Source organism: Pelophylax lessonae (genome assembly GCF_965119305.1).
Source record: "Pelophylax lessonae genome assembly, chromosome: 1".
Taxonomy (NCBI): Eukaryota; Metazoa; Chordata; class Amphibia; order Anura; family Ranidae; genus Pelophylax; species Pelophylax lessonae.
This window is the reverse complement of record NC_138768.1, coordinates 388,521,154-388,539,389: the sequence shown is the minus strand read 5'-3', so window position 1 is coordinate 388,539,389 and position 18,236 is coordinate 388,521,154.

Genomic DNA, 18,236 nt, shown 5'->3' with positions numbered 1-18,236 from the left:
GTGAAAGGGGCCTAAGGCCTTGTTCACACAGGACATACACAGCGTACCTTTACAGGGATGCACAGGTGTTCCCTGTATCTCTGTGCAGGCATTCCCATTGATGTCATTTGTAATGTAGCAACTGCACGAACAGAGCCGTTGCTCCCAATTTGACATCCATGTAGTCCATGTGCATGTCCCTGAGCTCACACTGTCTGCGCTCGGGGTCATGCACCCACACGGATGCCAGATTGGCAACAGCAGCTATGCCTCTGCAGCCATTGCATCCCAATTGACATAAATGGGACTGCCTGTACGGGGATGCACAGAACACCTATGCATCCCTGTGTGGGTTAACATGGCCCTACATTAGCATACACTTTAGTATGCCACATGTGAATGATGCTTTAGTGGGAATTGTGTAAGTAATGTTGTGTTTATGTGCATGATGGATGATTTTAATGTATTTTTAGTGAATGATATGATGAACATTTGCACAATTATTGCGGGGCCCAAAAAAAATCAGTAGCATGTTTTTTTTTTTCTACAGGTCATGTGCTTTCACAGTTTACAGTTTTGCATACCTTCAGTTTTCACCATTTCCCAAAAAGGTGCAATTTAAAATGTACAAATATTTGTTATTTATTAACTCAATATAGGTTTAACTTTTATAATAAGTAGGAATTTAGTAGGAATTTTGTACATTTTACCATGTATGAATCCATCCAATTAATGATTTTAGTGTATTTTTTTGCGAAAACATTGGTTTGATAAACATTTGCGCAAATATCACGGTGCCTTAAAAATCAGTAGCACCTTGTTTTTATTATACTGGCCATGTGATTTCAGAAAATATATGGTTTGGGGGGGGGGGGGGGGACTTAAATAAACTCTGAAAGCTATAAGGGAACAATGAAAACCTTTAGGTTTTTAGACAAATTTGGATATTTCCATTTTTGCGTTTGTTCGATTTTCACCATTTCGCAAAAAGGGGCAATCTAAAATTTACAAATAGTGGTTATTTATTAACTTGACACAGGTTAGCTTTTATATTCAGTAGGAGTTTTGTAAAATGGGCTGTGTTTTTATCTGTTATTAATGATTTTAATATATTTAGCAAAAATATTGTTTTGATAAACGTTTTCGCAAATATCATTGTACCCTAAAAATCAATAGTGCATTATTTGTATTCTACTGATCATGTGCTTTCAGAAAATATATGGTTTGGTGGGCCTTTTAAAAACTCTGAAAGCTGTGAGGGAAAAATTAAAAAGCAATGAAAAAATTGCAAAAATGGCCTGGACAGCTAAGTTTAAAAGTGGAGCACAGGGCCTAACAGGCGAAAGGGTTAAAAAAATGTTCCCCATCTGCCCCTCCTCCCCTCATGTCCATCCCAGGTGATATCACATACAAGCACCTGGGATGAACAGAAGGGGAGGAGGGGCCATCAGGAAACAGTAGAGAATCTCCTTGCTTGCATGCACTGCCCTGCATGCTGGAATGCAATCTAACCGTCGGCTACCTGAAACTGACGGGTATATTGTGGCAGTACTCCTGGGGATTCACGGAGGCCCAGTTGAGAAACCCTGGTCTAAGCCTTTACCTCTTTAATACAGCTTATGATTGTTAATCAAGTGCTTCTGGGGTGATACACTTGAATTTCTAATGTAGCAAAACATATGCCTTGTTTATGTTACCACATTTTAGCATATTCTTTATGGTCATGTTCATATAATATCCTGATGCTGGCCAGTTTTTACCAAACCATGTCTACAAGCTTTAGTTTAGATATTTTATTAATAATTTGAATAAATAAATTGATATATTTTTGGGTGTGCAGTGTTTTACATTTTTTCACAGTAAGGTGCTGCAAAAAAACCTTAATCTCCTGAATCGAATGTCAGAAAAAGTTGCCCGAGGCATTCTAATCTGTTCATGCTAAAAGTTAAACCTAAATACAGTATAGCCAATGTTTTGACAATTTTGGGGCTAAATAATTATAAGTCGGACAGGTATTAGTTCTTAAAATATTTTTTGGGTGTACAAATCTGTGCATGCAGGCAGGGCAAAAACATATTCCAGCACTAAAATTTAAGGAACTCAGGCAGTTTGTTAACGTAGATGTAAACTTATCTACTAAAATGGCATATAAGCATTAACATAATAGTACAATTTGGAAATCCTATTCTTACATCAAGTGCTAGCTTTAATGAAAATAACACATTGTAATTCTGATATAAAGGTCCTTGTTTGCGCACTTTGTGTTATGTGATAATAATGCTCTGCCCATCTTCCACAACACCCTGATTGTAAATCACCAAGTTGCATGCTCCTCAAAAGAAAATTTAAGCTTATGTGCAGTTAGCCATAATTTAGAAACATGCCCTATAAAAAAAACAAATGTAGCCTGTTATCACTGTAGTACATGTGGACAGGGACAGTCTGTATAGACCCTTCAGGACATCAGCAGCCTTTTGTATCAATGAGGCTGCTGATGATCATGTAACAAAAAATAAAAAAGGTAAAACCTTCTCCTTTCTCCTTATTCCCCCTTTCCAATTTCTCTAAGATACACAGCAGGGTCTACATCTATTTTAACAGAACTGCCAGTGCCTACTAGCTCTACACAAATCTGTCTCTATGCAGCTTGTTAGCCGCACTCCATATGCTTTTCCTATCGCAGATAAAGCACAATGCAATATAGCTGCTATGATCTCACCTATTTATAATTGGTGAGCTGGCATATGCAAAATCCCCCTTACTGGCCAATTTAAGTGATCAGCTCTAGGTTCAAAGGCCAGGCAATGTACCTGAAGATGACACATCTCACTCACCCAGCACTTATTGACACTTTGAGGTATTTCAAAGAATTTATTGGGTCAAGCATAGCCTAAAAGGGAAGAGGATTAGCAGGTGTACTTGTACAAACTATCAATAAGACAAAAACATTACTCTAATAGATATGACTAAACACATGCAGTATTTTGACTAACAAAAATTAACAGAACTGCACTGCATTTACCTAGCAACAATATATAAAGACAACCCTACCTTGTTATAACGGTCCACGTTTTAGCTCACTGGCCATTGATTGATGCAAAACCAAAAAAAGTTGTCTGGCAAAGTCAAGGCCCTTAACCACTTACCGCCCGCCCGCCATCATATGACGGCGGGACGGTGCGGCTATTATCCTGGGCGGACGTCATATGACGTGACCCAGGAAATGCACGGCAGGCGCGCGTTCGCGGACGCGCCGCCGTGCACTGCCGGTGTCGGGGTGTCCCCGGGACACCCCCCGTCACCGGCAGGGGGGAAACAGCCACTAGGCGTGGCTGTTTCCCACGTGATCGGCTGTGTTCCAATGACACAGCCGATCACAATGGAGGCGGCCGGGAGATGACCGCGCATGCGCGATCGGGAGCGCGCAGCGCGGTCATGTCGGTGGCACTGTGTTCCGTAGGAACACAGCTGTCACCGGCAGTAGTAAACAGTCACTGATAGTGACTGTTTACTATGTGATCGGCTGTGAATCCATTCACAGCCGATCACAAAATGTAAACAAAGAGCAGTAACTCACTGTTACTAGCTCTTCTCCCCTCACACACTGTTTCCAGTATGAGGGGAGAAGAACTAGAAACAGTGAGTTACTGCTCTGTGTACCTGCAAAAGTAATATCACACTAATAAAGGTCCCCCCACACAGTCCTCAGCCCCCCCCAATGTCACCTGTCACCCAACAGTCACCTCATCAGTGCCCAGAAATTGACACCCATAACGTTCACATGTGAGCGCAGCGATCGCGGGCAGAATCACCGCGATTCTGCCCGCAATCCGGAAATCATTGCAAATTGCGGGACGCCTGTGCGTTGCCCGTTTTTTGCAATAGCACCCCAAACGCTGTGCGATGTTGCCACCATTTCCGCCTGCCGAATCGCGGTAACATCGCGCAAACAACGCATGACGCCCAAAAAAGGTACAAGAGCTTCTTTGGGGCGTAATGCGTTGTTTGCGTGATGTTACCGCGATTCGGCAGGCGGAAATCGCAGCAACATCGCACAGCGTTTGGGGTGCTATTGCAAATCACGGGCAACGCACAGGCGTCCCGCAATTTGCAATGATTTCTGGATCACGGGCAGAATCGCAGTGATTCTGCCCGCGATCGCTACGCTCACATGTGAACGTAGCCTAAAATTCACCGGTCACCAGAGACTGCCATCAGTACCGCCGTGCACCATCGCCCGTCACCTGTCACCCATCAGTGACCATCGCCCGTCACCTGTCACCCCATCAATCACCGTCACCTGTCACCCCATCAGTCATCGTCACCTGTCACCCCATCAGTCATCGTCATCTGTCACCCTATCAATCATCGTCACTTGACACCCCATCAGTGATCGTCACTTGTCACCCCATCAATCATCGTCACATGTCACCCCGTCAGTGATTGTCATCTGTCACCCCATCAATCATCGTCACTTGTCACCTCATCAATCATCGTCACCTGTCACCTCATCAGTCATCGTCACCTGTCACCCCATCAGTCATCGTCACCTGTCACCCCATCAGTCATTGTCACCTGTCACCCTATCAGTCATCGTCACCTGTCACCCCATCAGTCATCGTCACCTGTTTGCCATATGCATGCAATCACTTACTGACCGCCTAACGACTATATGCGTTGGCCATTAAAAGCTAAATACTGGGGTTATGGCAGCAGATAGCCCCCATAACCCCGTTATTTTTTGAAATGGCGGGCGGTCGGCTTCCAGATAAGGGTGGTCCCAGTGGCGGATTCGCCGCGGAATTACCCTTACGGTGCAGGGGAAGAGGTGCCCCCCCCCTCCTGCCGCGTCCCAGACGTTTTCCCAGCTTACCGGACCCGCCGGCAGCGGGGAAAACTATCCGGTCCCGGATCATCAGAGACAGGAAGTCGAGTGAGGGCAAGATGGCCCTCACTCAACTCTATGGTCTTGGAGGACCGGAGCTACGTCAAAAGACGTTGCCTAGCAACCGGTTTAAAGGGCCGCTTTTTTTTTTCTTTTTCTTTTTTCCTCTTTCAACAATTTTTTTTTTTCTTTTCTTTTTTAGTGTAGTTGTGAGGTGTGAGGTCTTTTTGACCCCAGATCTCACAATAAAGAGGACCTGTCATGCCTATTTCTATTACAAGGGATGTTTACATTTCTTGTAATAGGAATAAAAATGATCAAAACATTTTTTTTTTAAACTGTGTAAAAATAAAAAAATAATAAATAAAATAAATAGGAAAAAAAAAAAAATTAAAGCGCCCTGTCCCCGTTAGCTCGCGTGCAGAAGCAAACGCATACGCAAGTCCCGCCCACATATGTAAACGGTGTTCAAACCATACATGTGAGGTATCGCCGCGATCGTTAGAGCGAGAGAAATAATTTGAGCCCTAGACCTCCTCTGTAACTCTAAGCTAGTAACCTGCAGAAATTTTTAAAATGTTGCCTATGGGGATTTTTAAGTACCAATGTTTGGCGCCATTCTGTGAGCATGCGCAATTTTGAAGCATGACATGTTGGGTATCTAATTACTCGGCGTAACATTATCTTTCACATTATGCTAAATTTACTGTTTTCTTATTTTTTAGTTCAAAAAAGTGAATTTTTTTCAAAAAAATCGCATCTGGAAGACTGCTGCGCAAATATGGTGTGATAAAAAATATTGCAACAATCTCCATTTTATTCTCTAGGGTCTCTGCTAAAAAAAAATATATAATGTTTGGGGGTTCCAAGTAATTTTCTAGCAAAAAAAATGATTTTAGCTTGTAAACACCAAGTGTCAAAAATAGGCCCAGTCTTAAAGTGGATAAATGGACAACTTTGTGTAAAGCGCTACTTGGATGTTAGGCCTATGTGTGTGGCCAGGCTGTGAAAAAGTGTTACACATGTGGTATCGCCATACTCAGGAGGAATAGCAGAATTTATTTTGGGGTGCAATTTTTGCTATGTACATGCTATGTGTTAGAAATATTGCATAAATGGACAGCTTTGTGTAAAAAAAAATGTGTTTTCATTTTCTTTCCACATTTTCCAAAAACTTGTGGAAAAAAATTACATATTCAAAAGACTCATTATGCCTCAAAAATTATACGTTGGGCTGTTTGCTTTCCAAAATGGGGTCATTTTATGGGGGTTTCCATTGTCCTGGTGCTCCAGGGCCTTCAAAAGTGCGATAGGTTGTCAGGAAATTATATGTGTAATTTGTGCTCCTAGAATGCCGGACGGGGCTACTTGAATGTTAGGCCTCTGTATGTGGCCAGGCTGTGAAAAAGTCTCACACATGTGGTATCGCCATACTCAGGAGGAGTAGTAGAATGTGTTTTGGGGTGTAGTTGCAAGTATACATGTGCTGTGTGAGAGAAATAACCTGTTAATATGGCAATTTGTAAAAAAAAAAAAAAAAAAAATCTTCATTTTGCAAAGAGTTGTGGGAAAAAATTACAACTTCAAAAAACTCACCATGCCCCTTATTAAATACCTTGGAATGTCTACTTTCCAAAAAGGGGTCATTTGGGGGGTATTTGTACTTTCCTGACTTTTTAGTGTCTCAAGAAATGAGATAGGCCTTCAGTACATCAGGTGTGAGCAAGTGTGATCAATTTTCAATGATTCGCACCATAGCTTGTGGACTCTATGACTTTCACAAAGACCAAATAATATACACTTACTTAGGTTATTTTTACCAAAGATAAGTAGCAGTATAAATTTTGGCCAAAATTTGTGAAGAAAAATGACTAATTTGCAAAATTTTATGACAGAAACAAAGAAAAATGTGTTTTTTCACGATATTTTCAGTCTTTTTTTTATTTATAGCACAAAAAATAAAAACCCAGTATTGATCAAATACCATCAAAAGAAAGCTCTATTTGTGTGAAAAAAAGGACACAATTTTTGTATGGGTACAGTGTTGCATGACTGAGTAATTCTCAGTCAAAGTGTGAGAGCGCTGAAAGCTGAAAATCGGTCTGGGCAGGAAGGGGGTGAAAGTGCACTGTAGGCAAGTGGTTAAAGAAAGCACAACAATTTCCAGCAGACAACAGATTAATTTGTACAATGGTAGTTTCTTATCAGACCCAGGGCATCCTCTTCTGAGTCTCTGAACATGTGCTCTGATTTAGTAAAATTCCAGATTAAGTCAGAAAGGGAGAGAAGTTGCTGTGACCGTTCTCTCTTTCAATCCTGCTGAGACAGTAGTGGGAATGCACTCTAGTATAGACTGATCACACACACTCCCAGGGAGATAGTACCCAGTCTCTGTGGCAAGGTCCTGAATGATGAGCACTTTTTTTTTTTTTTGCTTCTCTTAGGAATGGTCAGCTTTGGCAGGCTTTCATTCAGCAGCTCACTCCAGTCTTTTTTCCACACACCTGTTTGCTTCAAAGCAATCTTCTCTGCTTTTCTCACAGACTCCTGAAGCACAGTCTCCCTGCTCTGTTGTGTCAGCCAATCACCTCCAGGATCAAGTCAGACCCAGCCAAGATGGCTGCCTGCACTGGAGACACTCCATAGATGAGCATTGCAAAGTGGTTTCCTTAACTGCTTAACGACCGCCCGTCAAAGTTATACTGCGGCAGGCAGCCGCTCCTGGGCGAACCAACGTAGCTATACATCGTTTGAGCGCAGGCAGCTAGGGGGTGAGTGCGCACCGCCACAGGCACGCTCCCACCCCCACTCGTCAGCGGGAAAGCCAATGCAGTGGGCAGGTGGCTCTTTTTGCCGCCTCACACCCGTGATCGTTCCCCGCTGAGAGAGAAGAATGGTCAGCTATTGTAAACACAGCTGACCGTTCTTCTCCCTGAAATGATCACAGAGCTCCTGTGATCCTGTTATATAGGAGCACAGGTCTCTGTGGTGATTTCACAAGCCACGCCGCCACAGTTACAAACACGCCCCTAAGTACACATTTAACCCCTTGATCACCCACAGTGTTAACCCCTTCCCTGCCAGTGTCATTATTAAACATAGAAACATAGAATGTGTCGGCAGATAAGAACCATTTGGCCCATCTAGTCTGCCCAATATATCTGAATCCTATGAATAGTCCCTGGCCCTATCTTATATGAAGGATAGCCTTATGCCTATCCCATGCATGCTTAAACTCCTTCACTGTATTTGCAGCTACCACTTCTGCAGGAAGGTTATTCCATGCATCCACTACTCTCTCAGTAAAGTAATACTTCCTCATATTACTTTTAAACCTTTGCCCCTCTAGTTTAAAACGGTGTCCTCTTGTGGTAGTTTTTCTTCTTTTAAATATGCTCTCCTCCTTTACCGAGTTGATTCCCTTTATGTATTTAAAAGTTTCTATCATATCCCCTCTGTCTCTTCTTTCTTCCAAGCTATACATGTTAAGGTCCTTTAACCTTTCCTGGTAAGTTTTTTCCTGCAATCCATGTACTAGTTTAGTAGCTCTTCTCTGAACTCTCTCTAGAGTATCTATATCCTTCTGGAGATATGGCCTCCAGTACTGCGCACAATACTCCAAGTGAGGTCTCACCAGTGTTCTGTACAGCGGCATAAGCACTTCTCTCTTTCTACTGCTTATACCTCTCCCTATACATCCAAGCATTCTGTTGGCATTTCGTGCTGCTCTATTACATTGTCTTCCCACCTTTTAAGTCTTCTGAAATAATTACTCCTAAATCCCTTTCCTCAGATACTGAGGTCAGGACTGTGTCAAATATTCTATATTCTGCCCTTGGGTTTTTACGCCCCAGGTGCATTATCTTGCACTTATCCACATTAAATTTCAGTTGCCAGAGTTCTGACCATTCTTCTAGTTTTCCTAAATCCTTTTCCATTTGGCGTTTCCCTCCAGGAACATCAACCCTGTTACATATCTTTGTGTCATCAGCAAAAAGACAAACCTTACCATCGAGGCCTTTTGCAATATCACTTATGAAGATATTAAACAAAATTGGTCCCAGTACAGATCCCTGAGGTACCCCACTGGTAACATGACCTTGTTCTGAATGTTCTCCATTGACTACAACCCTCTGTTGTCTGTCACTCAGCCACTGCCTAATCCACTCAACAATATGGGAGTCCATGCTCAATGACTGTAGTTTATTGATAAGTCTTCTATGTGGGACAGTGTCAAAAGCCTTACTAAAATCTAGATATGCAATGTCTACTGCACCTCCACCGTCTATTATTTTAGTCACCCAGTCAAAAAAATCTATAAGATTTGTTTGACATGATCTCCCTGAAGTAAACCCATGTTGTTTTTCATCTTGCAATCCATGGGATTTAAGATGTTCCACAATCCTATCCTTTAATAGGTTCCCATTAATTTGCCTACTATTGATGTCAGACTCACTGGTCTATAGTTGCTCGATTCCTCCCTACTACCTTTCTTGTGAATGGACACGACATTTGCCAATTTCCAATCTTCCGGGACGACTCCTGTTACTAATGATTGGTTAAATAAATCTGTTATTACAGAAACAGTGCGTATTTTTAGCACTGATTACTTTAGTAATGTCACTGGTCCCCCCAAAAGTGTCAACAATGTCAGTCAGGGGTCTGATCTGTCCAATGTCGCAGTCCCGCAAAAAATCACAGATTAGTAGTAAAAAAAAAAAACAATAAAAATGACAAATTTTTCCCGTAGTTAGTAGACGCAATAACTTTTGCGCAAACCAATCAAAATAGGCTTATTGTGATTTTTGTTTACCAAAAATATGTAGCAGAAAACAAATTTGCCTAAAATGTTAAAAAAGTTTGATTTTTTATTTATTTTTTTTTGGGAATGTTATATAGCAGAATGTGAAAAATATTTTTTTTCTTTTTTTTTCAGAATTGTCGCTATTTTTCTGTTCATAGCGTAAAAAATAAGAATCGCACAGGTGATCAAATACCACCAAAAGAAAGCTCTATTTGTGGGAAAAAAGGACATCAATTTTATTTAGCTACAGCGTCACATGACCGCGCCATAGTCCGTTAAATTAACGCAGTGCCAAATCGCAAAATATGGCCTGGTCAGGAAGGGGGTAAATCCTTCCGGTCTTAAAGTGGTTAAAGATGGCTGCTGCACTTCTGCATTATTGAACATTCAGTTTAACTCGACACTGCAGAAGGATAATACAGTAGCAACCAAGGAAAAAGTTATGCAGTAGTTATTAGCTCCAGTCCAAGTTACACTAGGACCACAAATTTTGAAAACGCAGGGTTTGCTCTGGTATTGGTGAACCTCTAGCTATGACCCTGGAATGTGTATTTGTTTCAATTAGCACAGGTGATTAAGAAGAATGTCTGAATTTCATTTTCATTTAACCTCTCTGACAGGTTAGAGTAAACACTGGTTCAATTATTTTTCAAATTTAACTAAAATGCTTTCTAAGTATGCAATTGCAAAAAAAATGTTACGGTAATTTACAAGGTGGAAACAAATCTAGTTACACTGTTAGATGATTTTTATGTTGAAGCCCATTTCAAAGAAACATTTTATAATAATAGTGATAATAATAACAACAGCAGTTGTGCAATCTAGGATCTCAGTTTTTTTTATTTTAGGTATAACTACTGTTTTTTGTTTATTGCCATATTAGTGGTGTTCTGTTAAGGTTTATATCATCTAAAAATGTTCCTATAGCTATTTACTATATGCCAGCAATCCTTCACAAAGATCAGTAACTTAGAAAAGAAATCTCTATAGCCAGTCCTGAAAATTTCATTAAGGTTCAAGCTCCCATCTAAACATCGCACTTAAAAATAACACACAGTATTGCTGTTCTGGGAAAGAATTTTGGCAGAAACAAATTTCCTCTTTCTTGCTTTCAAGAAACCTTTGTTTTAAAGGGAAACAGTAAACAGTTATAATTTAATTTTGGAAACAAATCATGAACATTTTAAGCATATGGTATGATTTTATTACATTGCATTTGTCATTTATATGCCAGACATATATAGTTCTATTCAAATAAGAAAGTTGTATTTAACCCAGGACACAGTGAACTGCATGTGTGAGAAAATAGCAATATATTTAGTATTTTCAGTGTCTTCTTGCTGTAGTAGATCGTTTATCTGCACCAGGCGCAGGCTCAGAACATTCATAAATTGTGACAAGGTGCTTTTTCTGTAAATGTGCTTACCACTGCATTTCCAAAGTTCTCTTTCGTTGTTAATTTTAGAAATGCTTACCAGAAAAAAAAGTTATATATATATACATATAAGTGTGAAAGACCAATGTGATCATATTAAAGCATGGTGAATTATAGCTCTAGTTTATTTCTATTTGTTGATTAAATACAAAGTACATATCTTTACATATATGTCCTAGTCTAAATATGTCACAAGCTTGGCTTATTCAAATTAAAGCAGATCTCCAGTAAAAAATAGCCCTTTATAAGGGAAGATAAAAAGTAGCCATTAGGGGTGTGGCCCAGCTATGGCAGCATGAGGAAGCACAGTTCAGAGGTCCATGCTGCCCTAGCATACAGACAGTACTATGAATCAAAACAGCCCTACCAATGGAACTGTGGGCTGGCAATAAAATACTTATTTTCCACATCTACGCTGACTCCTCAGCTCTTGGTTCCACATCTCAAAGACTCTTGCATTCTCTAGCCTGCACAGAAGGAGACCCACTTCATCAGCTCCAAAAGGCATGGGACTGAGGTATGAGTTTAGCAATAGGCCAGTATGTCCAAAAATCACAAGAGATAGCTCAGACTTTCTTAACATACTACAGAGATCTATACAGTATACCCACTCCAGGATCACAAATGACCCATAAATATAAACTTAATATAATTATGCAGTACCTACAAGCCTCAGATATGCCCCAACTGAAACTAGAAGTGAGAAAATGTATAGTAAAACCTGTTACAGAGGAGGAATTTAAGTTGTTATTGAAGGACACAAGCCACCTTTTTGTCTAGACTCTCTATCTTCATTTTGAACAATTTAAAAAAAATGGAGGAAGCAAAGGGTAATACTGAAGCCGTAAAGGACTATAGCACCTAAAGATTAGGTCATGGATAGATGCTACAAAATACTCATACTGTCTATTCATATGACAAATGTGACATACCTTGTTGTAAACATGTGCACTTAATTTTGCTTCAATTCATTTTTCGGACAAAAATGTTATTTTCAGAGATCCGGATGTATACGAATCTCCGAATGGACATAGTAATGAATGTCAATGAATCAAAAAACATGTATTATGAAATTTACAAATGCATTTGTTTCATTTAAATGAAGTCACATGCTGCGATAGTAGTTTGGGCCCATGGGGAAATTATTTCAATTTTCAAATTCGGATAACGAATGCATCCAAATTTTGTTCCATTAGGTAAGGATGCACCTGAACCCAGTTGATATTGTCCAATCAGCTTATGCAATTTCTCTTGTCGGGTTAAACTAGTGTCCGAAAATATTGAAACTCTCATTTGAATCCGTCCAATTTGATAATGAATTTAATATATAGCAATCTTTCGGAAAAACTGCAACATTTTACAAACCCACTCAGACCAACGAATATACAAAATGGATGCCAAAGATGCTAAATGAATTCCAAAAACAAATCGGGTCAACATAATACAGTATATATGATGAAACAAAATTCTTTAATGAAAAGATGACCCTGAAACAAAACAAAAATTTCCAGCGTGCACGTGTCTACCTTATTGTATCATTTTGACTCTCTCTTGAACAAAATAAAGGATTCAAAAAATATCCTTTGCTGTAATACTCACCTTTAATTTGGTGTTGTCCCTTGCAGTCTTCCCTTTTTATCTCTACTATCCTCGGTCCTCCAGGTTCAATAATGTCTATCATTAGCGATAAGATTAGTGTTCATTGTTCAGCCAGAAACATTAGTTTGGACTATACACTGGCTGTTCGAATGCCAAATGTTTAGGGCAGTTGAGGGGGAAAATGTGATAGCTTCTTCCTGTCAATGGTTGCTAAGGAAGCAGTGGGTGGTTCTTATACTTTCTGCAAGGATTCTTTGCCAAAAGTTATGATATTATTTTACTACTTAATACTTTAAAATTGAAAACACAATATTACTTTTGGATGTCAGCGATCCTAAAACTGGGGAATAGAGAAACAAAAAAAGTGTCATGCATGCTGTTCTATGCTTTAATTGAGGTATTAGTTGCACTGCATTCATCATGCAGACATAGAGACAACAATTGCAACATACTTAGTTTGCAACAGCAAACTGAAGGGTTTACTAGCAGAGCACATATTATGGGAAAAACTTGAGCGATAGGGGAATAAAGAGGGGGAGAGAAAAAAGAAGGAGAAAAATTTGTGCACTTTTTCTGCATGTGGGGCAGCATACTCCACCCCTCCCCCCTCTTATTTTGTGTAAGCAAGCTCATCTCGTAGGCAAGCTAATTTCCACTGAGGTATTGTTGTAATGTCTGTTAATGAACTCTTTACTGTAATGCACATAAATTACCACACAGGCATTAGTGAGTTGGAATGCAATTTATTTTCAATGGCACCCCAACTGAAATGTTTTTTCACCTACGTTGCAATGCATAGTTACACAGTACTGGTTGTTGTTGCATTACCAAAAATGGCACAGGTCCAAGTTTTGGTCCCCTTTCATGTATTGGAAGCCCATTCAAATGAAAGGGCTGCCTTAATGCAACAGATTTTAACACCAACATAATACACATTAAAGTGGTTCTAAAGACTAAACATTTTTTACCTTAACGCATTATGTAAAAGATGTTTAGATATAAATATCTCTCCTCACTTTCCCCTTTTACTTACCTGAGCCCTCATTCAGCCCTGCAACCAGTCAGATCTTCTCTTCCCTCAATTCTTGGTCACAGAGGCCCACTGTCTGTCACAGAGTGTCTTGTGACACAGACAGGGATGCTCGGAAGTGAGCTCGCACAAGTGCCCCCATAGAAAACAGCTTCCTATGAGGGCACTCACTGGGCAGAAGGAGCCAGGAGTTCCGACAGCGGACCCGAGGAGAGGAGGAGAGGGGCCACTCTGTGCAATGGTGTGCAAAAGTATTGCATATAGCAGGTATGTATAAACCTGTTTGTTATAAAGAAAAATAAATCAATTAAAATCACTTTACTGTGGGTGCATGAAATGGACCACAATTGATCACCTTGGTGTGAAATTAATCCTTAAGGTTTCTATGCCTTTGAAAGTATAAGTGAGGTGGAAATTTAAACATATGTACAGTATATAGCTAAAAATGTACAGGCTATCAGTGCCAAACAGGAATAGACTATTTCTGAGAGAGATATGGAATTGCTTTCAAAAAGTGTCATTCCGCTATACTTAATCCTACTTCCCAAAACACAGAAATGTTCAGTTTCTGCTAGTGCTTGTTATCACGTCCTCCAGTGCTGGCTGTTGTGAATGTGTTTGTGCTTACCAAGGCTCTGTACCTCCAGAGTCCAAGCCAGGCCAAAAGGCTTCACTGGGTGCCAGGGTATGTCTCCACTTTATGCCTTTTCTGTTTGTGTCCTAAAACAGTGGGCCTTCAGATCTAAACAAAAAAATACGGCAGGTAGGTTGTGGGGTTACAGTGCAGGCACTAAATGATTGACTGAGGTAAAGGAAGGTGAAACTTATGAGTACAAAGCTCCCTCCCTCCTAATGCTGGCTCAAGACACTGAAAAGTGCCCTCGCTCTGATCTGACGGCTGATGATCCTACAAAATATGTATTTTCAGTGCGTGCTCTTAGTGGCTGTGCAACAGATGGTCAGGATTAGAATTGGAACTCTTATTCCACCCTTATCTTCTTTCTCTACCTTATACAGAAAAATATGTAAAAGACATAGAAAACAATGTAAAAATATAAAACTCTACTGATCATTTTGACATCTAGTAGTTTTATCCGAGTTAACTTAAGCTTTACTTCAATATATCTGCCTAGAAGCAGAGACTCCATTCATTAAAATGGTTGATAAAGTAAAACTAGTTAAAAAAAAAAAAAAAAGAATAAAATAGCGTTTCCATGATTATATATAATTATTTACTTTTTAATCATAAAACAAGGTAACTTTTCAACAACTGTTATCACATAAAGTAATGGTGATCAGCTCTTTGCAAAATCTGCTATAGAATTTATCTTAAAGCGTTAATCTTCTTATGGCCTACCTTCAGATAAGCTTCTATTAAGGCTTACCTGTAGGTACTGTAAAATATCTTCTAAACCTACACTGTTTAGTTGATATTTACTACAGATGCAGCTGGTGACATTACTGGGCATGCGCAGTAGCTCTGCATTCAGGGCACACTGAGTGTGCCCTCGATGCATAGAGCACAAGGGCACGGGAGTGAAATCATTGCAGCCCGACCAAACTGCCAGCGAGCATGAACCCAAAAGGAAGAGCGGGCAAAGGTAAAAGGTAGGTCTGCCACAATGTGCTAGTATGCAGCGTATACTAGCACATAATGGCATTGACCTGCAGGTGATCAGCCAATTTTTTTTAAGAGTTTTTTTTTTTTTAGTTTACTTTTTAAGCTGGCTATACACAGATCAAAATACAGCCAGTTCAGCAGGGACCAGCTGAATTTTGGTCAATGTATAAGCACCCTGCTTGCACACAAATCAATCAATTGATCAACTTGTATACAACCAGCCTTTCTGGATTTTCCAGAAAGATTAGTACTAATCATTGTGTTCTGCCTGCAGAAAAGGCTCCCCATGCTCCCCACAAGCAGAACACAGTAGTACAGTGGGAGGGATTCCCCCAAGATCACTGACTGTATTTATGTGTATTTATGGGGGAATCAAGCAGTTTTCTTTCCATCCATCTGTGGTGGAAGGACAGAAGATTGTATAATCTGTGGCCTGCTTAAAGCGTAACTCCACTTTTGTTAAGAAAAAAACATTCCCCTCTTGGTGATCTCTGTAAATTACAAGGATTTTAACAAGCTTTGTTGCAGATTCCTACCCTTTTGTTATGGTGCCATAGGAGGAACAACAACAATTTAAACTTATTACTCTAAATCCATAAATAATTTACTAGGACTCACAGACTTGCATTGGTATGATTGGCCGAGGCCTTTTATTTTTAAAATCACAAATATAGATATAACACAGTTCAGCCATGGAGCTCGAACTAAACTAATAACATACACTTTTACTTAAATATGTAACTTAGCCATAAAGCCCAAGTTACCCATAACTACTTAATATTTAAAGAAAAAAACAACCTCATATAGAAAACAGAATTAGAAGAAAAGAAAATTGACATAGGGGCCGGGTGGGAGGGACAAAGTCTTGGTCTGCTCCTGCTGACTGATGCTGCTAACAAATTTGTCTTGTTTTCATAGGGAACTGATAGGATGCAAGGTGGCCAAATTCTAAATTTTAAACCAGTCCCCTATAAGTTTTAACTATTACTAACTGTCCAATTATCTAAATTTATTTAACTGACCTATCAGCATATCATGCTTAACTGGCCAATTACCAATTACCCTTATTGTTGTCCTGCCATGGCCCCATACATGCATGGTGAGTATTTCGACTCGCCCTGCATTTTCATGGTGCCATAGGAGGAACAACAACAATTTAAACGTATTACTCTAAATTATATATAATTTACTAGGACTCACAGACTTGCATTGGCCGAGGCCTTTTATTTTTAAAATCACAAATATAGATATAACACAGTTCAGCCATGGAGCTCGAACTAAACTAAATATTAAATAGTTATGGGTAACTTGGGCTTTATGGCTAAGTTACATATTTAAGTAAAAGTGGATGTTATTAAAGAAAAAACAACCCACAAGCCTTGCTCAACCACTTAAGAGCAAGGCACCACCACCACGCCAGCGGCCTGTTCAATGCAAGTCTGCATATCTAAATTAAAGATATAATTCGCAACATCAGAAAGATGGACCCCATCAGGTCTGTAAAACCTAATTAAACCGCCCTCCAAATCTATATGGGGAAACGTAAGACCGCCTATATAAGGCATGAATTTCGCAACAGCCCTATTAAGCCTCTTCCTATTCCTTTTTTAAAAATTTTAAATCATCAGAGAACCAGCCCAAGTGGGGAACTACCTCAGAAAAAATAAAATTAAAATATAACAGGTCAGATTTGATATTTAAAAGAAGATCAATAATCTTCCTAGAACTGATATCATTGCCCCCTAAGTGAAGGATAACAACATCCGGAGGAGGCCAGCAATCACTAAGTTCTTGGAAGATAGAAAGCAATTCCTCCCACCGCATGCCCCTCTTGCCATACCAAAAAGTCTGAATAACAGAATGAGAGAATCCCAGATTTGCGCCATAGGTCCTCAAAGCCGCTCTTCTGTGGGCCCAAAAAATGTATGAGTGCCCAAGGATCCAAACAGTCCTAGACAAACCTGAAATCAGATGTAAAATTTTGGTCTGATGTAAGACTTAAAAGCAGAACGCCATCTACCTAAATCCTTAATAGAAGATTCGGAAAAACCTAAACTTGCAGCTGTAGTAGTCACCCCCATCCTGAAGGAATGTGAGGAAATATGTAAATGGCTCAAATTCAAACATGTCAAGCATTTTTTCAAAACAGCCCCAAATTGAAAAGTTGTCAAGGGGGATCCATCAAGATGAATAAAAAATTGCAAAAAAGGTAAGGGCCGAAAACATATATAACTCTCGGCCAATGCGACAGGGCAAACAGCAAGATCCGACAAACGAACTAAAGAAATCCACTGGCCAATCCCCCTCTGGTCAGTCTTGGATTTCCTCAAGAAAATACGCAAAATATTACTGAAAATAGATATGTCACCAAAATGTGGACCATTAGCAGCACTAGACTTAATGGTCAGAAGTTCTGAGATGCGAAATGCACCAAAATAGCAAATGGAGAAGGCACAACTAAACAATTTCGCTTCATAATTGGACAAACATACAGCCATTGTAGCTGAACAAATGTCTTTTAGAAGAGAAACTGATATAGCAAACCTCCCATCCACATGTGAATGAGTCTTCCTATAGCCCTTCAGCGCCATCTTCACAGGAAAAAAATTGAAGACATGAAGGACCCCCATAAAGCTTGGCAAAAAATGAAATACCAGCCAACATCTTCACAACATGTGAATAAGAATAACCAGTGCCTAATAACTTATTCAAAAATTCCAAAATATGAATTTCAGAAAAGAAAACAGAAGGAAAACCTTTGTTACACAAAAAAGAACTCCACAAGGACCACGCTGAACAATAAAATTTCCAGGTAGAGGGAGCTATAGAATTCTTCTCCCATAGATGAAGTGGGCAAGGTAGGCCAGAAGGATCCGATCCAGG